The following is a 17087-nucleotide window of genomic DNA, read 5'->3' as shown; positions in this document are numbered from 1 at the left end:
TAATCTTAAGAATATAACCAGGCAAATTCAAACAGATAAGTGACTTTATCATCACTTCCCACAAACGCCTGTCAAAAATGAAGAAAATAATTTCATCTTACATAAGCATATGGATTCATATTAAATGTGATATTAATGTAGCTGCTTCAAGCAGGATAAGCTCTGATTATGATGGAAAGTTTAACTTGATTTTAAAAATTGAGCAAATGACTTGCTTACCAAGGATTCCATTGCCAAAATGATGTAATATTGATACTTTGGGTACTTAAATATTACCATTGAAGCTGCTAACTATGAATAACAATGTGATTCAAGGAACTTCTGGATAGTTTGCTTAGCAGAGTCTTGAATGCTTATGGGTTCTGTGGAGTGTCCTTCATGTGAAAGTCACCAAATAGAGCCTCATTGAGCAGGGGGTTGGATTTGATGGCCTTATAGGCCCCTTCTAACTCTATTCTATGATTCTATGAACCCCTCCAAAATTTCAGACCTGTTTTAACCCTTTCTGTAATATCCCATATATCTTTTCTGGAGCTCTTCACTTCAAGACTCTTATTAGTATCCTCATGTTGTTTTGCAATGCAATGCTTTCCCACCTACCCTGACATTCTGTCCTTTCAATTGCTGTTTGAGGGCCCGTCCAAACTCACCCAGATAATCCACATTTTCCCTGTTCGCTTTGTGATTGGGTAGTCCCCACTTCAGCTATTTGTTCACTTTTTTCAATGTAAAGAAATCTGCTGCTTTTGTGACCACACATCAAACACATTCTTTTCGGTTTTTCCCAAAGTCCCATCTCTAACTCCGGTCCTAGGTGGCAATTGGTCTGCAAAATATGATATGTGCTCTCCCCCCACTGCACCCAAGCACACTAATGTGCAGGCACTTGGACACAAGAGCACAAAAATTGAATTTGCTGTTGGTTGCAGCTGGGGCAGACTGACGCTCGGCAAGCCCATGCCCACGCTGCCCACCCCTGTAGGGCTGAGGACAGAGTGGGTCACCAGCAGATTGCCCTGGACTGCTGGGGGATGCAGATGCCTCTCACACCATCCAACACCATGATTTCCCACCCACTGAGCCTCCAGCAAAGCCCAGGGCATTCCCGTGGAAGCTGCTGCCAGCATGCGTAGCTCGCACCTTCCCTGCCGCTTGCCACTCCGGAGCAAGGCTGGCTGGGGGGGGTGTCTCCAGGTGCCCCTGACCATCCAGGGGGATTGTGGGCGGTGCAAGGGATCAGCACTTGTAATCACTGGGCAAATCCCCCTGTAGCCCCTGGGCTCATTCACTGGAGTTCAGCCCTGGAGTGTTGTGCGGCTCGGCCGCAGGAATGCTGCCCCCGAGGGAACCAAATAGCCTCCCTGCGGGTGGCCACTCTGGGCTTGGGCAGGGAATGCAGGCAAACAGCCCCGCACCATTCTCCTCCGGCGGCTGGTGCGTTGCACTCTGCCGAGCACACAGCTGTGTCAATCTGTGCTGAAGCACCCAGCACAGGCTTTGCGGTGTTCCCTCTGATAAAAGAAACATGCAAACCACTTATATGCCAATAATTCCTGTATTTTTGTTTGCTTGTATTTGTGATATTTTGCAAAAGCGAATGTATGTTTTTTTGCCTTTATGCATATTTAACATTCTGGAGATACACACAGCTGGCAATTCCACTTATTTCTCCAGAACTGCAAGTAACGACATATCATGTCTAGGAAGGTAGACCACCAGTCTCTATGGTTCTGGGTGGCCAAGACTCTCTAGCAAAAAATGTGCAGTTTGTCAATAGGACTGCGAGCACTTCTCCCTCCCAGCGAGAGAGGAAAACCGTTCCAAAATTGTTCTTGGTGAAGCTGCACCAGCAACAAAAATCGTTGCTGGCTCTGGCAAGGAGCTTCCTTTCTCTGAAGAACAGGGATGTGCCTGAACAGTGACTTTGGTCAATTTAATTCTGGGCTGTTTGCTAAAGAGGGAAGCAATGCCTTACAGTGGCATGAGTAAGGGAAGGTATTGGCACACTGAGGAGCTGCTACTGTTTCCTTCTTTTGTAAAGAATGCCAGGAAATCTGAGCGTTTAATGGGAAGCACCCCCCTTCTTACAACACCAACTTTCATGGGGTGGCAAGGCAGCTTTGTGACTCTGTGTATTCACACACACCTGCCCAGGTGCATACTTGAATCAAATGACTAAAAGCTGATTTCTTCAAAGTTGTACTTGTACCTTTGATTCCCACCCCCTCAAATGTCCAATAAATCAAATACCTCTCAGGAACACCAGCTGGGACCTCTGGCTGCACTGCAACGTTCCTGACCACCAACATCCAGAGAGACAAGCCCTTGCTGTTCCATCCTCTGTTTCTTGAATTGGCTTTCCCCATCTCTGTCCCCCTCCTTTCCTTTCTCTTTACTCCTCTTGGATGCAGTTCACCATGGGTGGGGCAGCCTTTCCTGGTAGATGTGTTCTTTCTCCCCTACCTAGAACATGGCTGGGTAAAAATAAACAGCTGTAGCTGCTTCTGTGCAAATGGACATTTTTGTATCTGTGCAGTAGAAGTTGCAGAGCCCCCCCCCAACACCACCCCATTGCTCTGATTAGTTCAGTTTTCCTAGGCTTTCCCCAGACATTCATGCACATGCACAAAAGTGGAAATACATGATTGGCTGGGAATGAAGGAAGGGGTATGGGGAAACGCCCAAGGACCACCCATGGAACGCCTACAGCTCTAAAGTCTGCAGTATTGCATCCAAGTGCCTTAAGGTACAGCGGATGATTCCCAATTTTAAAAAGCATATCACATTTTTCACGGTACTGCAAATGCGGATTTAACCGCGAGAAAATCCGCAAAAACAGGTGACGTCGTATGGATCAGGGAAAATTAATCAATACACAAAGCGATCATATCACATATTATACAGTCGTTTGGACAAGCCCTGAGACTTGCCCTACTGTAGCTATCTTTCTGAAGTGTAGCAGAATTCACCTCCTCAGATGTAGTGCCTTGCCTGCAAATTTCATCCAATTCTGGCCAAAGTTATTAATGGTTCCTTTTTAAAAAAATAAATAAACTTTTAGAGGGGTCCAGCACAAAAACTCAACTTATTTGCCTGACTTTATCCATCCTGGAAGGGCTACTATACCTTCAAAATCAATACACCTCTGTCAAAAGAAATTTAAAATTTCCCAATAGTAAATAGAGGAGGTGAAACAAAGTGGACTTGGATGACACTGAACCGAATCAGCTAGCCTCTGATGTGCTTTGGAGCAAGGTGGGCTGCTTTCCAAAATGCTGAATTAAGGCCAAACCAAATCCTGTGGGTGGAGGGGACCTAATTATACAGCCACGAGAGTGACTTTATACTATAGTAAATGTGGGCTTTTCACATTCCGCAGTGTTAAATTGAAAATACCCCCATGCCATTCTGATCCTTCCCATAAGCTCATTTCAAAACAAAACCTTACAAAACTTATAGTCCTGAACTCAGAAATGCTTGCTTAACAACCCTGTAAATTTTCATGGTGATACACATTGCAGAATGTGAAAAATCCACGCTGGCTATAGTATACAGCTGCTCTCGTGGCTGTATAATCAAGTACAAAAAAATGACCATCTCTGGTGACTAATAGGGGGGAGTGGGAATCACAATATCTATTAACTTCAAATGTTTCTATACTAAAATGAAATTGCTTTATATTTATATTTTATTTATTAATGGATTAAAATATTTCTACACTGTCTTCAAAAAGGGCCCTACAACAATAAAATATCAGTGGTCCTAAAAAGAGCATTCAAGCCACAATTCAACAGATAAACAAAACCATAACTAGAAAACACACACAGAGAGAGACAAATTCTAGCAGGAGAAAAATGTCTTAACTGCCTGCTGACCTTAAAGAAGAACAGGGAAGGGGGTTAGTATAACCTGGCTTGGGAGAGACTTTCACATTCAGTCCAGTGCTACCAAAAGGCTCTGTCTCACATCTACACCAAATGTATTTGACTTGATTGTGGAAAACAGACTAAAGATGGTAGCTATTGTACTACTATTAATTGTAGTGGCTCCTACTTTCTGCAGAGGATTGGGTGTGTGTGTATGTGTATGGTGCATGTCAGTATAGGCCTATGCTATGTGCCCGGGAGAGAGGATACAGAACCGAGTGGGAAGATTTGAGGGGCCCCCAATCAGTATAGTGATGGGTAGAGGGAGATATGACGTTGTGCGGAGGACTTGCCAGGTGAGGGGAACTCGGCTGAGGCAGTTAACGACTGTACCTTGTTCCGGTCCTCCCCACATCCACAGGTCTGATGGTTGCCCTATCAGCCAGCTCTCGGGTCTCCGGATGCTGCTTTTAAATGCCAAATTGGTATATAATAAGACCTCCCACATCCATGATTTACTTCTGGAAGAAGCAGCCGATCTGGCTTGTATAACTGATACCTGGGTGGGTGAGCAGGGGGGAGTTGCTCTCTCCCAGCTGTGCCCACCGGGGTACTTGGTTCAGCATCAGGGTAGACCTGAGGGTCGGGGAGGGGGGGTTGCTGTAGTCTATAGGAGTTCCATTTTCCTTTCCAAGCACCCTGTCCATGTGACTACTGGTCTGGAGTGTTTATACCTTGTGTTGGGTCAAGGGGACAGATTGGGGATTCTGTTGGTGTACCGTCCACCCAGCTGCAGAACAGACTCCCTAACTGAGCTGACGGAGGTGGTCTTGGATGTATTGTTGAGATCCCCCAGATTGTTGGTACTGGGGGATCTCAACATTCATGCCGAGGCTACCCTATCCGGGGCGTCTCAGGACTTCATGGCCACCATGACAACCATGGGGCTGTCCCAACATGCCACTGGCCCAACCCATGTAGCAGGGCATACTCTAGATTTGGTTTTCACAACTGGACATGGAGATGGTGATCTGAATGTGGGGAGCTTTACATCAGTTCCTTTGTCATGGACAGATCACTGCTTGTTGAAGTTTAGACTTACAACGGCTTCTCCCCTCTGCAAGGATGGAGGACCAATTAAGATGGTCCGCCCCCAGAGACTAATGAATCAGGATGGTTTTCAAAGGGCTCTGGGGAGTTTTCTGGCTGATAGGGCTGGCGCTCCTGTCGAAACCCTGGTTGAACTGTGGAATACAGAAATGACCCGGGCAGTTGACACGATCGCTCCCGTGCACCCTCTCCTATGTAGAGCTCATACAGCTCCATGGTATACTCTAGAGCTGAGAGCAATGAAGCAATATAGGAGACGGCTTGAGTGCAAATGGAGACAACTCCTGATGGATGCAATTATACACTGGTAAGTGCCTATACCAGGTTGTATTTAGGGGCAGTGAGAGCAGCAAAAAAGCAATATTTTGCTGACACTATTAAATCATCTATCTGCCGTCCAGTGGAGCTCTTCAAAATTGTCCGAGGACTACTACATTCTGGCCCTAGGGACACAGTAGAACCATCTGAGGCCCGCTGTAATGCCTTTGCTAGACACTTCCAAGATAAAATCTTTTGCATCCATTGGGACTTAGACTCCAATGTTATAACAGTTGAATCAAATGAGGTATCTGGAACACAGTCTTGTCCTGATTTTTTGGATGAATTTCAGTTGGTACAGCTTGAGGACGTTGACAAGGTGCTTGGACAGGTGTGTGCAACCACTTCTGTATTGGATCCTTGCCCTTCTTGGCTAACAAAAGCTAGCAGGGATGGAACAGCCGGATGGGCCAGGGAAGTGATTAATGCCTCATTGAGAGAGGGAGTGGTCCCTGACTGCCTAAAAGAGGTGGTAGTGAGATCGCTCCTGAAGAAATCTTGCCTGGACCCAGAAAACTTTAACAATTATAGGCCGGTAGCAAATATCCCATTCCTGAGCAAGGTCCTGGAACGAGTGGTTGCGGATCAGCTCCAGACACTCTTGGATGAGACCGATTATCTGGATCCATTTCAATCGGGTTTCAGGCCCGGTTTTGGCACTGAGACAGCCTTGGTCGCCCTGTATGATGACCTTTGTCGGGAGAAAGACAGGGGGAGTGTAACTCTGTTGATTCTCCTTGATTTATCAGCGGCCTTTGATACCATCGACCATGGTATCCTTCTGGGGAGACTCGCTGATCTGGGAGTTGGAGGTACTGCTTGGCAGTAGTTCTGCTCCTACTTAGCGGGTTGCCTCCAGAAGGTAGTGCATGGGGAGTATTGCTCGGCACCTTGGGTCCTCCAGTATGGAGTTCCACAGGGGTCAGTTCTATCCCCCATGCTTTTTAACATCTACATGAAGCCACTGGGTATGGTCATCAGGAGTTTTGGAGTGCGTTGTCACCTGTATGCTGATGACACACAGCTCTATTTCTCCTTTTCATCTTTTTCAGGTGAGGCTGTCGAGGTGCTGAACCGGTGTCTGGCCGCGACAATGGACTGGATGAGAGCTAATAAACTGAGGCTCAATCCAGACAAGACTGAAATGCTGTTAGTGGGTGGTTCTCCTGAACAGATGATGGATGTTCATCCTGTCGTGGATGGGGTTGCACTCCCCCTGAAGGAGCAGGTTCGTAGCTTGGGCGTTCTTTTTGAACCATCCTTGTCACTTGAGGCTCAGATAGCCTCGGTGGCACGGAATGCTTTCTACCAACTCCGGTTGGTGGCCCAGCTACGTCCCTATCTGGACAAAGACAACCTTGCTTCAGTTGTTCATGCTCTAGTAACCTCTAAATTAGATTACTGTAATATGCTCTACGTGGGGCTGCCTTTGAAGACGGTTCGGAAACTGCAGCTCGTGCAAAATGCAGCGGCCAGATTGTTAACAGGGACCAGGCGGTCCGAACATATAACACCAATTCTGGCCCTCTTGCACTGGCTGCCTATATGTTTCCGGTCCCAATTCAAGGTGCTGGTTTTAACCTATAAAGCCTTACATGGCCTGGGACCACAATACCTCATGGAACTCCTCTCCCGATATGAACCTACCCGTACACTTCGTTCAACATCGAAGGCCCTCCTCCGGGCGCCTACTCAGAGAGAAGCTCGGAGGGTAGCAACAAGAAAAAGGGTCTTCTCAGTGGTGGCCCCCGAACTATGGAACGATCTCCCCCTTGAAGTACGCCTGGCGCCAACGTTGTTATCTTTTCGGCGCCAGGTTAAAACCTTCCTCTTCTCTCAGGCATTTTAATCATGTAACATTATCACATCTTTGTACTTTACATTTAATAATTTTAGTATTTTAGTATATTAGTATTTTAATATTTAGTATTCCTGTGTGTTTCTGAATTCTATATGTGGTTTTAATTGCATATTGATGTTTTATTCTGTTGTGAACCGCCCAGAGAGCTTTGGCTATGGGGCGGTATAGAAATTTAATAAATAAATAAATAAATAAATAAATAAATAAATATTGAAAGGCAAATCTATGTGGGAGGAGATAGTCCTTCAGATATCCTGGTTCCAAGCAATTCACAGCATTATAGATAACTACCAGCACTTTGAATTGGGCTCCAAAACAACCTGGACGTCAGTGCAATTTAAACAAGACCAGTGTAACTGGATCAAAAAAGCAGATCCCAGAAATTATTTTGATTGCACCTGCTGTGGTTTCTGAACACTTTTCAGGGCAGCCCCAAGTTCTTTGCATTAATCAAGGCAGAATATGACTAAGGCATATGTAACTGTGGCCAGATACATCAGTTAAAGCTGGGGAAAAGCACATATATAGACATCTTTCCATATTAGAATAGAAGCAAACTAGCGTTTCTCTTCTGCATTAGAATGAAGCTTTAAATAATGTCACACTTTGTTCATCACAACAACAAATAGGATGATGATATTTATTACCTGACCTTCCCCAGAAGGTCCCAGGGCAGGTTACAGCAATATAAAAAAATATTAACAAATTTTGAAGGAAATGAGAAAAGGAAGAATATAAAAGTAAACCACCCAGAGTGGTGAACAAAGCATGGTTGATGCCAGCACATTTGGAGTCTGGTTTTAAGTGTTCCACCTGTATACAATGATGCCTCTCTTCAGCCCTCAGCCCAGGATGCTCCAGATGATGACAATCTGATAATGACAGCTCTAACAGAGAGAATGTCAACAGGTGAAGCTTTCTTCATAATTAAATTTCCACACTAGAAAAGTCTTAACTTAATTTCTATTTAATTTCTGCCTGCCATAAAGCTGTCAAAGTTACAAGAGCGTTGCTCTCCCCCAGTGCCAACCTTAAACCATGCAAAGAATTCAAGTTAAGAGTATAAACAACAACATCTGGGCAACAACATATTTTAAAATAAAAAATATTGTAAATGAACACTTACAACTGTATAAAAACACATTCTAAGCCTTGATAAACAGCAACAAAAATATACAGAACACATGCAATTTCACATTTTAAAATTTACTTACTTTACCCATCATTTTTTTTGCTCACTTACTGCCTTGAGCCAGCCCCTAACTCTCAGGCTAACCTTCCACATATGGCTGTTTTGAAGATATAGAAGGCAGAATTGAAATGGTCACAAAAGGAGATGGTCAACAGTCCTAATCCCATTTACTTGGGAGTAAGCTCCATTGAATTCTATAGGACCTACTCCCAAGTACACTTGGTTAGGGTTGCAGCCCAAGTCCTTGTATTATAGACATACATTTTTACTTCCTTTAACCAGAATGATGCATCTTTGTACTATAAACCCCCTCCCCCCAAAAAAAGTAGTACAGCTTCAAAGCTTCAACAGAATCTTAATCTGATGTGATTACTGCATTTTGATTTACCTGGGAGTAAACCCTATTAAATATGAAGAGACTTACTTTTGAGTAGAAATGCACTATAAGTTAAATATACAGTGAATTTTTAATGATTGCCTAGATGTATATTTGTGAAGGGATACTCTGGGACTCTGTCCCGTTACTTTTTTGGTAGGTGGATTCCTCCCAGGGTCCCGTTTCTACAGCCAGAGCCATCAGCTCGATTAATCTTCCCTTACTGCCAGTGACAAAAATTAGGGGAGAGAAGGACTGTAGCTTAAACAAGCCAAGCCAGCCCCTTCTCTTGATGCATTCACACCACACATGCCTCACTCACCCATGTGCTGTGCTACTCAGCTCTGTGTGGCAAGAACTTACTGTGTTGGCTGGAAGAAAGAAGGAAGGGGAGGCAGAGGAGGTTGTGCACACACACAGTGTAGGCTCACAAGTTGGTGGTGCACAGACCAGCTTTAATTAATTTTTTTAATCAATAAATAATTTCTCTCTTGGCTTTTTCTGACCCCCTGGGATGATTTACCGATCCCCAGGTTGGGAACCACTGCTCCAGACAGCTGCATTTTGAGCATGAGGTACTTTTTACACATTTCAGAACTATTAATTTTGATTATTTGTACTCGCTTTTGTCACCTTTAGCATTTTAATACATACACCTACCCTTGTACACACAGATGCCAGAAGTAGAATTATAAATAAGCTCTCCTTTTTGAGATTATATAAATGTGGACATAATCACCATCTATTATTTCATTAAACTGGCCTGTGGACTGACTCTCAGGTTTGACTGTAAGTGCCAGGCCACCAATACAGCAGCATGGAAAAAGGGGAAAAGATGGCGACTGAGGCGGATGCTTAGCAGGGAGCTCCGCACTTCAACTTAAAAACATCTTTAAAAAAACTTCAATGCCATCAATACCATCATTATCATCTGCCGGTTTGTCTGCCTGTCACTACGGGTTGAATATTGCTGCATACCTGGGGCCATTGTCGCCGCCGTTACCCGCTGTTGTCGTCCTTGCGGGCTGTGCTGCCTGGGGCTTTGCTGCTGCTTGTGTGCGGGCGTCGTTGCTGGGTTGTGCCGCTGCCGCCGCCTGCCCGCTGCCGCCGCTTGCCCGCCTGCCGCTGTCGTGGTTGTGTTGCTGCCTGGGCGTTGTGGCTCTGTTTCATCGCCGCCGCTGCGGGCCGTGTCGTACTGCCGGGGTGCCGTTGTTGCGGCGGTCGGGCCGCTCTTCGGAGTGCCGTCGCAGAGGCTGGGCCGTTGCTTTTCGTCGCGGCCTGTGCTGCTGTTACCGGCGCTTGCCCGCCCGTGTGCCGCTGCGGGCTGTGTCGCTGCCTGGGGCGCCGTCGCTGCGGCTGGTGCTGTCGCCGCCGTTGTTGCGGGCCCGCCCGTGTGCGGGCGTTGTGACCGCCGCCTCTGCCGCTGCGGGCTGTGCTCTCACCCGGGTCGTCATCGTTGCGGCTTGTGCTGCCGCCGCCGTCGTCGTCCCCGCCGCCGCGGGCCGTGTCGCCGCTGGAACATCATCGTAGCGGCCGGGCCCATTGCTTTTCCACTGCTGCCGGGGCCTTCGTGCCACTGTTGCTCGGACATTCTTTCGGCTGCTTCTGCCTGCTCCTTGTTGTTGTTTCATCGCTGGATCGTTGCTGCTGGGCTCCGTTGCTTCTGCCTGCTCCCATGTCTTTGTTTCATCGTGGCTTTCTGCCTGCTTGCCGCCACTCCATTCAAGTTCGCTGCTTGGGGCGTGTTTTACCCTTTTGGCTTGCTTACTTGTTTGTTTATTGGGTCGTGGGCAGATATTTTACAACTTTATTTGCAGATATTATTTATGGACGAAGTTTGATGCGGAGGAGTATTCTTAATACCGGCTGCTAGTGTTGATGTTTGGGTGTATTTTAACTTGTTAGTTAGTTTGTTTGTTTGTGCGTGTGAATGAGATTGTGTGGATGTGTTTGTGTGCGTTTATGTGTATTTTATGTGTTGTTGTGTGAATGTGCCTGTTGTGTTTTAGTATTTTTAAATATGTGCCTGGGAGAGCATATTTTGCATTTAATGGGGAGGCTTTCGGGGGGCCCAATTAGCGTAGTGACGGGTTATGGGAGGTATGGCGCTAGGAGGAGAACGTGCCAGGTAAGGGGAACTCGCCCCAGACAAGTTGTGTCTGTGCCTTGTTCCGGTTCTCCTCAAGGCCACAGAACTGCTGGTTGTTCTATCAGCCAGCCCTTAGATCTCCAGGTGCTGCTTTTGAATGCCAGGTCGGTATATAATAAAACCTCCCTTGTCCACGACTTAATTGTGGATGAGGGTGCCGACCTGGCATGTCTAACCGAGACCTGGGTGGGTGAGCAGGGAGGAGTTGCTCTCTCTCAGCTTTGTCCACCTGGGTATACGGTGCAGCACTATGGTAGACCTGAGGGTCGGGGAGGCGGGGTCGCTGTGGTCTATAGGAGTACTTTCTCTCTCACCAGGCATCCTGTCCAGATGGCGACTGGTCTAGAGTGCCTCCACCTTGTGCTGGGTCAAGGAGACAGACTGGGAATCCTGTTGGTGTACCGCCCACCTTGCTGCCCAACAGATTCCCTAGCTGAGCTGACAGAGATAGTCTTGGAGGTATTGCTGAGGTCCCCCAAACTTGTGGTGTTGGGGGACATCAACATTCATGCCGAGACTGTTTTATCTGGGGCGGCTCAGGACTTCATGGCCTCCATGATAACCATGGGGCTGTCTCAATTTGTTACTGGCCCAAAGCATGTATCGGGTCACACTCTTGATTTGATCTTCGCCACTGGTCATGGAAATGGTGATCTGGAGGTGGGGTGTTTTTCATCTACTCCATTGTCATGGACAGATCACCGCCTGCTGAGTTTTAGACTTACAACGACTCTTTCCCTCTGCAAGGGTGGGGGACCTATTAAGTTGGTCCGCTCTCGGAGGCTTATGGATCCTATTGGTTTTCAGACGGCTCTGGGAGTTTTTCCAGCTGATAGTACTGGCGCTCCTGTTGAGGCCTTGGTCGAACTGTGGAATACGGAGATGGCCCGGGTTATTGACACAATTGCTCCCACGCACCCTCTTCGATGCAGAGCTCATACAGCTCCGTGGTATACCCCGGAGCTGAGAGTGATGAAGCAAGAGAGAAGGAGACTGGAGTGCAGATGGAGACGAACTCCAGACGGATGCAGTTATGCTTTGGTAAGTGCCTCTACTAAGTCGTATATAAAAGCGGTAAGGGCGGCGAAGAAGTTTCACTTCGCTGCCTCTATCAGGACATCTCTCTGCCGCCCTGCAGAGCTTTTTAGGGTTGTACGAGGACTCTTACATTCTGGTCCTCGAGATACTATTGAAACATCTGAAGCTTGCTGTAACGACATCGCAGGGCACTTCCAAAATAAAATCGCATGCATCCGTAGGGACCTAGACTCCGATGTTATGACAGACGAATCCATTGAAGTGTCCAGAACACGGTCTTGTCTTTCATTATTGGATGAGTTTCAGTTGGTGCAGCTTGAGGAAGTGGACAAGGTACTTGGATTGGTGCGGGCGACCACGTCTGCTCTAGATCCTTGTCCATCTTGGCTAGTGAAGGCTAGCAGGACTACTACCACCGGCTGGGCCAAGGAAGTGATAAATGCCTCCTTGAGTGAGGGAGTAGTCCCTAGTAGCCTCAAGGAGGCAGTAGTAAGACCTCTCTTAAAGAAACCTTCCTTGACCCAGATGACCTGAACAACTATAGACCAGTGGCGAATGTCCCCTTTTTGGGCAAGGTTCTGGAGCGGGTGGTTGCCGGTCAGCTCCAGGTGCTCTTGGATGAGACCAATTATCTGGATCCGTTTCAATCCGGTTTTAGGCCTGGTTTTGGCACTGAAACAGCCTTGGTCACCCTGTATGATGACCTTTGTCGGGAGAGGGACAGAGGGAGTGTGACTCTATTGATTCTCCTTGATCTCTCAGCGGCGTTTGATACCATCGACCATGGTATCCTTCTGGGGAGACTCGCGGAGTTGGGAGTTGGAGGCACTGCTTGGCAGTGGTTCCGCTCCTACTTGGCGGATCGTCACCAGAAGGTAGTACTTGGGGAACATTGCTCAACTCCTTGGACTCTCCATTGTGGAGTCCCTCAGGGGTCGGTTTTGTCCCCCATGCTTTTTAACATCTACATGCAGCCTCTGGGTGCCGTCATCAGGAGTTTTGGAGTGCGTTGCCACCAGTACGCTGATGACACGCAGCTCTATTTCTCCTTTTCATCTTCTACAGGTGAGTCTGTGGATGTGCTGAATCACTGCCTGACCGCGATAATGGACTGGATGAGAGCTAATAAACTGAGACTCAATCCAGACAAGACTGAGACACTGTTGGTGAATGCCTTCCCTGCCCAGATGGTGGATGCTTACCCTGTTCTAGATGGGGTTACACTCCCCTTGAAGGAACAGGTTCGTAGTCTTGGGGTTCTTTTCGATCCTTCCTTGTCTCTGGAGGCGCAAGTGGCCACAGTGGCAAGGAATGCATTCTACCACCTTCAGTTGGTAGCCCAGCTACGCCCCTATCTGGACAGGAATGACCTCGCCTCAGTTGTTCATGCTCTGGTAACTTCTAGGTTGGATTACTGTAATGCGCGCTACGTAGGGCTGCCCTTGAAGACAGTTCGGAAGCTTCAGCTAGTGCAAAACGCATCAGCCAGACTGCTGACGAGGACCAGCCGGTCAGCGCATATAACACCTGTTCTGGCCCGTTTGCACTGGCTACCTATTTGCTTCCGAGCCAGATTCAAGGTGCTGGTTTTGACCTATAAAGCCTTACACGGCGTGGGACCGCAGTATCTTGTGGAACGCCTCTCCCGCTATGAACCGACCCGGTCACTTCGCTCAGCGTCTAAGGCCCTCCTCTGGGTACTAACCCATCGGGAAGCCCGGAGGACAGTTACTCGATCTAGGGCCTTTTCTGTAGTGGCCCCCGAATTGTGGAATAGCCTCCCTGAAGAATTACGCCTGGCGCCGACGCTTCTATCTTTTCAGCACCAGGTTAAGACCTGGCTATGCTCCCAGGCATTTTAAAGTGTTTAATGTTACAATTTTAAATCTCTTTGTTTCAGTTTATTTATTGTGATATTTTGTATTTCTGTACTTTTAATCTTTTGTACATCGCCCAGAGAGCTATTCGCTATGGGCAGTTTAAAAATGAAATAAAATAAATAAATAAATAAATAAATTTCCCTGTAAAAATAAATTTGATGTGCCTTGGGAGATTTTTTTTTGTTAGCATCTCACATTCAGTCTTGCATAAAAGAGCTGTGCAGGTAAACCCTTAAGTTGAATTACTGAGGCAGACTTGGCACAAGCAAAATGACTTGAATGTCCTATTTTCTGATGCTACATATATTTTCTTCTCTTACTTTCTGTTTTTTGTAAGAATGTTACAGATAATTAACTGAGAGATAAATGGGGGGGGAAATCAAAGTTTTCTTTGGATGTAATCGAAACAAAAGGAACTCCAAAAGTAACAGAATATGAATGATGAGCCCATACAGACTAGTTTGCATTTCAATTGGCCTTGAAGAAGCTTACAGCCACAGGCTATAAACATTTAACTATAATGGTTGATTCTACTCAAAAAATGAGTCTCTTGTGAATTAAGCTGAAGAACAGGGCTCTGTGAACTGAAAACTTACCTTGTTTAATGATCATTCAAAATTTTGCAGTTGGTGTGTGGTTGTTGATGACTCTGTTTATTGATAAAAGAAAGGTTTCTAGGACTGGATTCCTGTTAATGTTCGGTGTCCAAGTTTTAGGTGGCAGAAACTGTAGCAGAGAATCTCTATTGTAGAGGTCTATGTTGTTCTTAGAGTCATCATAAAAAAATTCAGCCAATCTACATCTCCTTTCAAATGCTTTGATGTCACATTTCATCTCTGCTATATTGTGCTCTCTAGGTGTTGGGCAGAATATATATATATTCACTAATAGGCAAAACCCCTTGTGGTTTAAGAACGTAGCTATAGCCCACAGATATTTCTATCAAACTTTAAAAAGCAGGGAAATTGGGCAGCTAAGGTGAATGCAACAGGGGAGCAGGAGACCTGACCTCCTCTCCGAGATATTGTACTGCCCTACAAATCGGTCAAAATGAAAACACAATTTGGGTTGGTCTTTCACAGTTCAATCCACTTGCTGTGTAGTTTGCATGAATTTGGTAACATGTGCCTCTGAGCATATGGTGAGTGGTGGCAACACCTGCAATCACCCCAAATAGTAGAAAGAAAACATATGCTGTGCCTATTTCCCTGCTTTTTAATCCGGGAGGTAAGAAATGGGATCCTGTCCAAGTTTGCTGAGAATGAATTGATCATTTGCATGCTTATTGAGTTCAGTGGGATTTACTCCACGGCAATCATGCTTAGGATAGGGGAAACTGACCACGGGATGGGGAGAGGAGGAGGAGGGAGGGAGGGAGGGAGGGGAGGAAAGGCAGAAGGAAGGACTGGGATGGGAGCAGGCTGGATGGGAAGGAGAGGAGAATGACAGGTTTGATCATTTGCATGTTTATTGAATTCAGTGCAATTTACTCCCGTGCAGTCATGCTTAGTATAGGTAAAACTGACCGGGGGAAGGGGGGAGGGCTGGTGTGGGCAAGGGAAGAGAAAGAAGGAAGATAGGAGGAGAGGGGAACGGAGAGGAGAGGGGAAGGAGGGGAAAAACAGGTCTGATCATTTGTGTGCTTATTGAGTTCAGTCGGATTTACTCCTATGCAATCATGCTTAGGAAAGGATAAACTGACCATGGGGGAGGCGGAAGGGGAGGCAGAAGGGGACGGAGATTATCAGAGGGGAGCAAAGGAAGGGGGAGAGGAGGGCAGGTTTGATCATTTGCATGCTTATAGAGTTCAGTGGTATTTACTTCCATGCAATCATGCTTAAGATAGGTAAAACTGACCATGGGGAGGAGAAAGGGGATGGCGGGAGGAGGAGGGGGATGGGGGGAGGAGGAAGGGGAAGGAGGATATTGGAAGGGGATGTGGATGGGGAGGGAGGGACAAAGGAAGGAGGAAAGAAGGGGCAAGGGGGAGGGGATAGGAGGGAGGAGAAGAGACGGTGGGTTTGATTGTTTGCATGCTTTTTGAGTTCAATGGGATTTATTTCTGTGCAATCATAAGAACATAAGAAGAGCCTGCTCGATCAGGCCAGTGGCCCATCTAGTCCAGCATACTGTTCTCACAGTGGCCAACCAGGTGCCTGGGGGAAGCCCGCAAACAGGACCCGAGTGCAAGAACACTCTCCCCTCCTGAGGCTTCCGGCAACTGTTTTTCAGAAACATACTGCCTCTGACTAGGGTGGCAGAGCACAGGGAATACTGTTGGTGTACCGTCCACCCTGCTGCCCAACAGCCTCCCTAACTGAGCTGACGGAGGTGGTCTCGGGTTTGGTGTTGCGATCCCCCAAATTTATGGTATTGGGGGATCTCAACATTCATGCCGAGACCGCTTTGTCTGGGGCAGCTCAGGACTTCATGGCCTCCATGACAGCCATGGGGCTGTCTCAATTTGTTACTGGCCCTACGCATATTTCGGGGCACACTCTAGACTTAATTTTTGCTACTGGAGCAGGGGATGGTGATCTGGGAGTGAGGGATTTTACATCTATTCCTCTGTCATGGACAGATCATCGCCTATTGAGGTGTAGGCTCACAATGTTTTCTCCCCTCTGCAAGGGTGGAGGACCTATTAAGATGGTCCGCCCCCGGAGACTAATGAATCCTGAAGGTTTTCAGAAGGCTCTGGGGAGTTTTCCGGCTGATAAAACTGACGCTCCTGTCGAAACCCTGGTCAATCTGTGGAATACGGAAATGACCCGGGCAGTTGACACGATCGCACCGGTGCGCCCTCTCCTGTGCAGAGCTCAATTGGCTCCGTGGTTTACCCCGGAGCTAAGAGTGATGAAGCAAGAAAGGAGACGGCTTGAGTGCAAATGGAGACGAACTCCCGACGGCTGTAGTCTTGCACTTGTGAAGATCTCTACCAAGCTCTATGTGAAGGCGGTGAGGGTAGCGAAGAAGCAGTACTTTGCTGCCTCCATTCAGTCATCTTCTAACTGCCCAGCGGAACTTTATAAGGTTGTTCGGGGACTTTTACACTCTGGTCCTCAGAACGCAATAATACCATCAATAGCCCGCTGTAATGAGTTTGCGAGACACTTCCAAGATAAGATCGCAAACATCCGCCGGGACCTTGACTCCAATATTGTAGCAGTTGAGCCTAATGAGGTGTCCAGAGCACAGTCCTGTCCTGTTTTATTGGATGAATTTCAGTTGGTTCAGCTCGAGGACGTGGACAAGGTGCTTGGACAGGTGCGGGCGACCACTTCTGCTCTGGATCCT

The sequence above is a fragment of the Rhineura floridana genome, chromosome 5 (assembly GCF_030035675.1).
Source record: "Rhineura floridana isolate rRhiFlo1 chromosome 5, rRhiFlo1.hap2, whole genome shotgun sequence".
Taxonomy (NCBI): Eukaryota; Metazoa; Chordata; class Lepidosauria; order Squamata; family Rhineuridae; genus Rhineura; species Rhineura floridana.
The sequence above is the reverse complement of the archived record's forward strand: the minus strand, read 5'-3'. Positions refer to the sequence as shown.